General features: G+C 28.6%; 1 long non-coding RNA gene across 2 annotated transcripts; it reads right to left on the bottom strand.

The window, feature by feature from the left end:
- Window positions 1–7,246: 7,246 nt before the first annotated feature.
- Window positions 7,247–10,883, bottom strand: LOC136082402 (uncharacterized). 2 transcript variants are annotated; one of them, XR_010639660.1, is made up of 5 exons: window positions 10,599–10,883; window positions 8,756–9,879; window positions 7,992–8,150; window positions 7,625–7,776; window positions 7,247–7,539 (listed from the first exon to the last, which is right to left on the bottom strand). It is a non-coding gene; the product is annotated as an uncharacterized LOC136082402 (long non-coding RNA). The 2 variants fall into 2 exon arrangements; XR_010639659.1 differs by lacking the exon at window positions 10,599–10,883 and having other exon boundaries at window positions 8,756–10,156.
- Between the last annotated feature and the right edge of the window lie 313 nt (window positions 10,884–11,196).

The following is an 11,196-nucleotide window of genomic DNA, read 5'->3' as shown; positions in this document are numbered from 1 at the left end:
TCAACTCACAAAAACATTTTTTTTAAATTGAAAAAATGTACACGTCACTGTATGATGCAAACGTATAGTCGAATATTGCTTCTACTGATATCCATTTAACTAGTAAAAGGCGGCTATTGCACCCCATGTAATTAAATTCATTATTAACTTTATGCGTTAAACCGAAACCCGATATTTTTACATTTTTATTAGCACTAACCAAAATATTCCTTACAGCAAGATCTCGGTGTACAAGTTTAATAGATGAAATATATTCCTGAAAAAGTGCAAATTAAAAAATATACACAGAGAATGACTATAAAGTAAACAAATCTCAAATCGAATAACATCATACCATTTCGGATGCAACTTGTCATGCAAAACTACGCAAGTCATCAGGCGTTATAGCTTCAGTTTCATCAACGGAAATCTCATGCACGAAGTCTTTTATCTGTAAAAGAATTACAGTTAAAATGAAAAGTCTATAATACAAGAGTGAGCTTTCCCCCCCCCCCCTCCCTACCTTCGTTTAATAGTGTAGTCTTAAAACCAGTATTTTTTAAAAGATTATTTGAAATAATAAGTTCTGCATAATGAAGTTAAGTTAATTCAACTCTAAACACAAAGTATGAATCCATAAATAAATTTATGAAATAAAAACCATAAGCGAAATTTGGTAGGCTTGCGTGAATATAACACAGGTCAACAAAAAAAATTGTTTTTTCTGGTGCCGAGCAAACAATTTGTTTTTTGTATAGCATTTCTCATTTTGATTTCAAATATGCAACTCTTTTTTTACCATCAGGTCAAGTTGTAAAGATATTTAGGTTCAAACCTTAAGTATTTAGAGTAAAGTCCCTAATATTGTCGAAAAAAAAGTTATTCAAAAGTATGTCAACCTGGGTCTCAAAAGAAGCGTATTTTCATAGAGATTTTAAAAATGTTTAACATTTGTAATAAAAATAAGTATTTTGTGTATTTTTGGTGAATAACATTCTGTTGACTTTTTTTTGAGAGTCTTTAGCATTTTTTCACATAATTTTTTTGTCAATAAATTTTAAGGAAAAATATTTATGTTTTCTAAAACATAAAGATTATTGTTTTATAAGCACTATTTTCCACAAAAGATTTATTACACCTGTATTTCTAACCAGATAATGCCTGTAGAAAGCACCAAACTTAATATTTTCATCAAGCTTTTTACCCGCATAATCAGAAATAGTTCTAAACTTCGACCTCTCCGTATCTTAATTTCATTTTTTAAAACCTGGCTATTCGATAATGGTTTTATCTTATATTAAAATCTTATATTCGCTATTATATTAAAATATATTCGATAATATATTTTAATATAATAGCGAAGACATTATACGACAACTAATGATCTTGTTAATCTGAACCAAAAATTTAAATGCAAAAAAATTTATAATTAAACACAAAATTTTCATTAACACATAATGCTTGTAAAAAATGAAGAAATGACACTCAAATTTGTCGAGCGTTCAAAAAAATTTTAAGCAGCGGTGGTGCAATGGTTAGAGTTCTGGCTCAGAACCAAGAGATCTCAGAACCAAGAGGTCTCAGGCTAAGAAACAAGAAGTTCGACTAAATATAGGAGTATTAGGTCACTTTAACGGTTAAGGGTAAATCAAAATCCAAAATATTGCTTGAGACAAAAAAAAACCTTTCTTTTTATGTCTCAAGCAATATTTTAGACTTTGTTTTGCCCTTAAACGTTAAAGTGACCTAATAATGTAAAATAAACAAAAGAAAAAACGTTTAGCAGAATTTGTTTTGTGTATCTACCTAGTGAAAGGTGAAAAGATAAAAAGAAGCGGTGATGTATTTCTTGATACCTTATTTAAAAAAACAATAACAATAAGATAGGTAACTTAAAAAAATGATTCCAATAGAATATGCTCAGGAGATCGTTAATAAAATAAATGGGTTGGAATGGAATCGGGATGGCCCGGTTAACCAGGCTGACTAAAAAAATAATAACATAAAAAAAAGAAATGTTTACATTAGAATTTTAATTTAAACTTGAATTACGCATTTTTATTTTTATTTAATTGGTTGTTTAAAAAACGATCGGAAATGTTTTGGATTGGATAAAAAAAAATTAGCGTGCATTAACGAAAAATATGTTTTTATTAAAGATTCATAATTAAGAAACGGTTTTGGACGGAAAAACGTTTTGGGATCTTTTTTCGATGTATTTAATATGGAATTTTCATAACCATTTTTCATCTTAGCGCACTTATTATGTTATTGATTAAAAGATTGGACAATTTAAGGGGAATATTATCGGCATTACTTGGTTTATGGAGTAGAATAACTTTTGTTTTCTTTAAATTTAATAAAAGTCGTTTACTTATAAACCATTCGTTAATCTTATTTAATTCTTCGTTAAATATTTTAAAAAGAACAATAATATCTTTGTGAAAATTGTTTTGCATCGCTTTCTGCTGAAAAATAAATGACCTAGTTCGTCCCAATTTGTTTTCATCAATGAAAACACAAGTTTTTTACACCTAAAGCACTTATATACAGCACTTATACACTCTAAAACACTTCCTTAACCATTCATCACCTTTGGACACAAGTTTTCTTTTTTAAATGCTTCATTTGGTTTTCTCCACACTTTAACTCTTCCATCTGATGAAAACACATCAGATTTTGACTACCCGGTAAAAAGTACCAATTCCCAGAATATCTGTGGTTTATTAATATCCCTGTAAACACACGACGTCTCAAAGACGTCTAAAAAACGTCTTTTAGACGTCTAGACGTCTAAAAGACGTTTTTTAGACGTCTTTAAGACGTCGTGTGTTTACTGGGATGAAGCTTTGCAAAGTGTAGTCGTTTGAGCTTTATTGACTTTGCTGATGCAGGGTTTTTTTAATGGTACTTCAGCATTGAACCTTTTTAAGGTTATTTTAACAGTTTCAGGACCTATTTTTAAATTGTAATCATTTTGCGGCATTCCAGCAAGTTTTGGAGCACTTATTTTAGGATTCTGGATGATTGTTAGAGCAATTTATAAACTATAAATTGCTCTAACAATAAAATGTGTTTTATATAAAATCATATCTTCTTATTTTTTCAAACCAATTATTAAATGTTGTTTTAATTATTCTATTAAATTTGGTTTTTTTATTTTTACAAAACAATTCTTAAATCTTATTCTTTGAAAAACTATATATTTTAAACGCCAAGCAATATATTTACATTTTCTTTTATATTAATAATTCAGATATTTATACATATTTTTTTTCATATGTTTATTTGGCCTTCTACTACAAATACAATTTTCATATTACAACAAAATAAGTATTGGCTGGAGCAAGTAGAAGACATAATTCTGTTTTATCACCGAGCCCCATTTTTATAAAATCGTGATTTATAAATATCATATTATATTGGCGTAAAAGTAATAATTAATAATTGCTAAAATGCTTATCTGCAGTTGCCAAAAGAAAAAGAAGGCAGCTGCAGTTGCAAAAAAACAATTATATACTTGTAATAAAATTAAAAAAAAAGATGAAAAAAAATTACATTTATATATTGAGAGAGTAATATTATTAGTTAACTTTGTTGTTGGCGGATTGTGATTATAAGATTCTTTTAAAAGATTTTTAAAAGTAACGAACAACAGCTGCTTTTGCCCTACCCACTTGCAAAATGTATATATTTTGCAAGTCTTGAGTTTCGTTACATTGGTTGTCATACCCTACTTTAAGAAATTTTTTTTTTTTCCGTTTTCTTATATCAATGAAAACTATGTTAACTATGGTTAGTTTATCCGTAAATAGCATTTGTTCCTTAAGTATCCTTATATGCCCCGGTCCAACCAATGTAGTAAGGGGTCGTCCATAAAGTACGTACGCCAAAAATTTTGAAATTTGACCCTCCCCCTCCCCCCTGTTGCCATGCGTACTTTTATGTCCCCGCCCCCCCTTAAAAAGTACGTACGTTTTTCAAATCCCCCCCTCAACTTTTTTTTCTCAATAAAAAAGTTTATTTGAAAAAAAAAGGCGGAGGGTACCTTAGATACTTAATTCGACACCAAAACCCTTTGTTTGCGCATTTTAAAAATGTTTTTAAGTATGTATGCAAATAATAATTTCAATAAATTTAAACTGCTTTATAAAAGAGTGTGTGTTTGGCCGAGAGGTAAATGCGGTGGAAATAGTCGGCGGAGATCCAGGTTCGTTTCGCGGATAAATTCGTATAAGCCTTTTTCTTTGTTTTAATAACGAATCAAATATAAATAAACTATACTTAAGGCGGACGTTTTTTTCAGGAACCCCTCTTTAGTAAATAAAAAACGAGTCTTACGCGAGATCAGTAATAGGGGCAACAGCAAATGTTGTGCCCTTTTGCTAATTAAAGAAGCTTTTTATTTTAGCAAAACCAAGCGGTCAAATTTGGAAGATTTTGAGACGCCAATGACACGTTTTTTTTTTTTGACTTCGACTCATCAACCACGGCCCTGCTAAAACCTGTTTTTTGTCGACTCAAAAAATTGGTCTTACTCATGGCTAGTATATAAGGGGTGGCATGTGTGCATGGGCCCCCGCAGGATTTTTTGATGTTCCAGATAGAACACTTTCACACATCGTGCAAACTTAAGTTTGTTTATATGCCAAATGAGGTGGCCTTGCAAAAAATTAGGATGGCGGAGGCCTGGGAACAAAAAGCCCTAAAACGTTTGACTCCCCCCTTCCCTGCCTAAACGTGAAGGAAATATGTAGGAAACATTTTAACTTTACCATTTAAAACTAAATTTAAATTTATCGACAGATTTTAATTTTTGTAGAAAAATATTGTAAATTACAAAAAAGTTATGACCATGCAAAATTTACACCCCTTTTATTTTGGGGGTCGGAAAATTTGCATGGCCATAACTTTTGTAATTTATAACATTTTTCTACAAAAATTAAAATCTATTAATAAATTTAAATTTAGTTTTAGATGGTAAAGTTGAAAATTTTACTACATTAGTGCCCTCACGTATGGGCAGGGGAGGGTAATCGTTTTAGGGCTTTTGTTCACAGGCCTCCGCCATCCCGATATTTTGCAAGGCTTTCTCATTTGGCATAGGTATAAACAAACTTAAGTTAGGAGTTTGCACGATGTGTGAAAGTGTCCTATCTGGAGCATCAAAAAATTCTGAGGGCGCCCATACATGTGTGTGCATAGAGGAAAACTATACCCTCTACTCCATATACCATACATCTTTTTATGTTGGCAAACTAGAATCTTTAGTCAGAATGTAACTTTTCTATTGATTAGCTGGTTAATTGTGATAAATTAGAAAATCGAAGTACGTACTTCGATTCCTTTTATACCCTCCCCCCCCCCCCCCCCCCATACGCTTTCTTACGCTTTTTGAAGACCTCCCCCCTATAAGCGTACGTAGTTTATGGACGACCCCTAAGTCACTTAACAAAATTTTTCATTTAATACTGTGTTTCATCAATAAAGACTCATCAGAAATGAATGATCAAATTAATAAAACTTCAATTTATACCAAAAATTAAATAAAGGAAGTCGTAAATGTTTTAACTACAGTAAATTTTTACACCTTTTGTGGAAAATGCTGACACTATTATAAAAAGAATTCTATAGAATTAATTAGTTGTTGTTTTTTTTTATAATTTTTTTAAAGGGTGGGGTGGGGGGAGGGTTTATGTAATTATTATTTAGGCTCACTTATTTTTATATTTTTTTAGGAGAAACTTATTTTTGTGTCTGTATTTAGAAATTTTTTCCGATTATTTGTTTAATAAACATTCTTAGTTCGCATGTCTAATTATTTCAAACTTTTCTTGTCGGCATAGTATGCGTTTTTTGGAAATATTGTTATATGCAGGTGCTGTTTTAAGGATGGACCAATTCAGTATAAAATCATCAATATTTTTATTTTTTATTTCCCATATGTATTTTGACAGCATGGTGCCTTTTGACCATTAAGTTCTTAAATTTGTTAAATTCTTTCGCCACTCAGACTTTTTTAAAATTTACGTTTGTTGCACCCTGTAAAATAAATTGCTGGAAATATTAGGAAGTATTAGGTTGATAAAGTTTTTGATTATTGAATCAGAGAAATAAAGATTTATGAAGAAAAATTTTTTATTAAAAATCAAAAAAGATCTAAATAAGGATCTTTAGAAAAAAATCATTTTTTTTTGTGTTTAAATAATAGTTATTAATTTACAGAGCAGACGACACCGGGGGTCAGGAAGCGTTGCCCTCTCCCCAACCCCCTACACCTTCCGCTTCACCCTCCCTTCCTTTCCCCATCCCCCGCAAACTTCTTTTCTAAAGGAACTTTTTTTAAAAAAAACTTCTACATACACATTATTATTTTTAAAAATAAACTATTGTGCCCCCACTTTGAAACCCGTGTGGTTGGCTCTGATTTATGCCTAAAAAAGAATTGTGTCTCAGAAATCATAGTGCAATAAAAGGATTGCAGCAAAACTTAATTGCAGGTTTCAACATTTTATATTGAAATAATTTCAAATAATTAGTAAATAAGGCATACAGTGACAAACATCGTAAACTGGTGATAAAACATATGCAATAGTTTTACAAAGAGTTATTTAAAAACTTAAACTTATTGGCTCCACCTGTTTATTTACTAATAATCATGTTCTATAAATTTAATTTTTTATAAGTAAATTTGTATGACACACTTAATTTACATAAATCTCTTAAAAATTGACTTTAAATATAAAAAGAAATGATTTTTTGAATTGTTTATGGTACAATCAAGTTACCGCTTACTTGCTAATAGAAAACAATTGTTTTATTTTTAGTATCAAATTATTTTTTCAATGATTTCGTTTAAGGAAGTTGAATTCCCATGGATTTTAGTTTACAAAATAATGTTACTTTCGATAGACACTTTGAATAAAGTACCTTCCCAGTAGGCACAGCGACGTGACAATTAGGTGACTTTTTGGTCCCCATGAAATGACCAATTCACGTGATTTATGGACGCGTTTTTCACGTTACTTTTGGCACGTGATATTTAGGTGACTTTTTGGTCCTCATGAAATGACCAATTCACGTGATTTATGGACGTGTTTTTCACGTTACTTTTGGCACGTGATATTTAGGTGACTTTTTGGTCCCCATAAACTGTCCAAAAGACGTGCTTTTTACGTTAATTTTGGCACGTAATATTTAAGCAATAATTATGCTTTATAATTACAATTATAAGTGTTTGGATTCGTGTAAAGAAAAGAAACTCATCGTCGAGGAAATATTTAATACGTATTAAATTACATGGTTTTATTAGTCAGTATATTAGTTCTTGACATAAAAATTTTTAATTTGTAATAAAAGCTGCACTTTTGTTAAAATATCCTCCTTATATCCAATAAGTAATAAGTACGAAGTCGTAGATCTGCAACTTACGAAGAGCACGCTTCAAACTTATATATCTATTCTGCCATAAAAGCACGCTTCAAACATAATCTAACGAATCAGTCGATATTTTCTTCTATAAGAGCACGCATCAAACTTTATCTAATGAATCAGATTTAGCTGAAAAGAAACGAATAAAATCTTAAATAATAATATGATTATTTAATAATTATCTTAAATCACAAACTTTTAAAACAAATCTTACTTTGAGAGTTGCTAACTACTTTTGGCAACAAGATTTTCTAGTGTGATATTTGTTTTCTTTTATTTAAATCATTAAATAATTTTAAGAAAACAATACTACGTACAGTGTAAAAAAATAAAAGTCATTTGCCTTCTAATTTTATACTCTGATTGCTAAAAAAGTAAATAAGTATTTAATAAAAAAGATGTAACAAAAAAGTCGACAGATGATTAAAAAAAAAGAAGTACATAATAAAAAATACAAGTTTAAAAAAATATTTTTTATCTATATATATCTATATCTAATATCTATCTATAGATTTATCTATATCTATATCTATATAAAGTTAATAACTGATGGGCTTGATTAGAAAAAGACCTGTACTCACCTTATGTGATAACATCTGTGTACTATGTGATAACATGATAATTTGTTTTCTTTGTTTTCCATCTTCTTATATTTGCATCTGTTTCTGCATTAACTTGTTCATACATTAACTCACTAGATGCAAAGGTGACAGCCCACGAAGTTGCTTTAAATGAGTAATCTACAAAGTTTTGAACAGCATTAAATGTCATTTTAGAATGCACACAAAAATTAAAACAATTTATAAAAATGTAATAGTTATCACATAACCACAAAGCATTATAGTGGGGATTTTATATCATGATTTTCCTTATCCATGGTCAGATTTTCACCTTGAGGCTCCTTTTGCTGTGGAAACATTCACCACGGCTAAGGAGCCTTATCTACCCCTAATTATATATAATATATTAAGTATAAAACTAAAAATATGTATAATAAAGTATTATCAAATTAGGTCACCAATAAATTCAGAGTGCTGAAAATTCAACTCAGAATCAAGTTGCATTCTCCAACAAGATATGAATTAAATCAAATTCTTACTACAGAATGCGATCACAAAAGAAGACAAAGAGAGGGAAAAGTGAAATTTAAAGTCAAACTTTAAAAGTTAAAAGGTTATTGGGTCTTCCTAGTCAATAATATTTTATGCAGAACTTATCATTTGTCATGTAGCTTAACAAATTTAATATTAAATAAGTTATAATAACTTATTTATTATCAAATTAATTACATTGACAAATTTGACAGTCTAAAATAATATACAATATGGTAGAAAAAAAAGTATACCTTGTAGTAGGGTTTGATCTTTTGCGTGTTGCAATATGATAATTATCTGCCATAACATTACACAATTTTGAACTAAGCTTTATAATATATTTATTAAACCTAAACTGATAAAACTTAGTTTTAAGATAATATGTTTGGATAAAATATTATATATGTGACATTTTATTTTTGTCAAAAATACATTGCGACCTTATAAGATATCTTACGCCCTACTTTTTTAATTAATTATTATAAAATTACAATGCAAAATAATTACATTATTATAAAAGTAAAATAAAAAGTAATTACATTAATGAATATATAAACTACATATTTCATGTAATCATTATATTTAAAATATCCGGAAAAAATTTACGGAAAATATCCGGAAAAAATTCAGAATATTTCCCCCCTCATTTTTCCCATAATTTTGCATTCAGCCAATTTGTTTCTCAATTTTTTAAAAACTTTTCTTAATTTTTGTATGAATGATGACTAAAACAACATAAAAACAAATAGATGAATAATATATACTTGTAATATGTTGTAATATAAGTTGTATGTATGGAACTTGTAATATAAGTTGTATGTATGGAACTTGTAATATAAGTTGTATGTATGGAAAACTTTTTGGATATTTGGATAAATATCCGAAAAGTTTTCGGATATTTTCGGATATAAAAGATAAATTTCAGAAAAATATCTGGTATTCCGGGAATATCCCGAATGAGATAATCCTGGAAACTAAATTATAAAAAAATAGTAAATAAAGAATATCTTTCCAAGTTTCTAATCACAGGCTTTTATTATGAATAAAAAAAGTTCCAAAATACACAATATTTTGGCAACGTAACATTCACGTTTTAATCAAGTAAAATTGTCACCTGGACAAGGTCACCTAAAATATACATGATTGAAACATGAAGAAGGAAATGGGGTAAGAGCAGGCATCAAACTTTATCTAATGAATAAGTCGATATTTTCTCCAATAATAGCTCACAACACCAAATTATAAAATAAAAACTTAAATAATAATATGAATATTAAATAATCATCTTAAATCACAAATTTTTAACACAAATCTTACATGGTGAGTCACCAACTGTTTTGGCAACAAGATTTTCTGGTGTTGCTATTTCTTTGATCTAAATCATTAAACAATTTTTAAAAAAGCAATGCTATACTTGAGAGAAACTTGCTTTACATATTGGAAGGTTGTTAAGATTGAAAGATAAGTAAAATGCAGTTTCAAATACAATAGCATCATAATTATCTTTTTGTGGGGAAAACATCGAACAAATCCGTGTTAATAACCTGTTTTATATTGTACATAATAACAATAGTAATAAAAGTCATATAATATATATAATAATAATTTCATATAACTCGAATATATATATATTAATCATATAATATTCAAATAATATAAAAAAAGGAAATAAATAAGTATTAACCCTTTTTAACAAGTAAAGCACGAGATCAAGATGTCATATATTATAAAAAGATAAAGTATTTAATAATAATATATACATATATCAATAATAAATAACATAACACATTTATTTATTGATATTATCTTGGATAAATTCTTTAACCTTGTTGATAAAAACCAAATAAAGAAAGAAAATCTATTTGGGGTTTTTATCTAAACGACTCTTGAGTAATAATGTATGCAGAAGTTCTAGAGACATTATTATTGCTCAAGAATCAAGAATAAGTTCTGCTACAACTTATAATTTGTCCATGTACTTAATTTAATATTAAATTCGTTATAACATAACTTATTTCGTACTAAATTAAGTAAGCAAAATGGACAAATTCGCCAGTCTAAAATATTATATCATAAAGTAGAAAGAAAGCATACCTTGTATTTGAGTTTAATCTTATTTGTGTGGCAAATAGGGACGGCAAACAGGGTACTAATTTATTTAACTTAACTTGATATAATTTAGATATTAGATATTACAACTTAGAATATATTGTTCTTTTTAGTTCTGTTTTAAATGCATTGCGTTAAAAGATATTATATAGACCAATTTTTTTTTTTTTAATTATGATAATACTACAATAAAAATTAATTATATTATCATAGAAGTAAATAATTATAACTAATATAATGAATACAAAAATTATACTATAAAAAAATAATTAATATAATAAAAAATATTATTTCACATTTCCTATGCCAGTTTTTTTTTAGAATAAAGAAAGTTCCGAAAGACGAGATATTTTGGCACGTAACTTTCACGTGACTTTCACGTAAAATAGTAACCTGGACGAAGTCACCTAAAATACACGTGATTGAAACGTGAATAAAACGTTGCGTGCCTACTGGGTTAAAACATATTTCGATCTCTCGCAAGCCTAATGATGTTAAACGATATATATATATTTTTTTTTTTTTTTTTACAAAACATAGCTCTGTTTCACCATATAACATAGTTGTTACAACACTTAAGATG

Source organism: Hydra vulgaris, chromosome 07 (assembly GCF_038396675.1).
Source record: "Hydra vulgaris chromosome 07, alternate assembly HydraT2T_AEP".
Lineage (NCBI taxonomy): Eukaryota > Metazoa > Cnidaria > Hydrozoa > Anthoathecata > Hydridae > Hydra > Hydra vulgaris.
The sequence above is the reverse complement of the archived record's forward strand: the minus strand, read 5'-3'. Positions and strand labels throughout refer to the sequence as shown.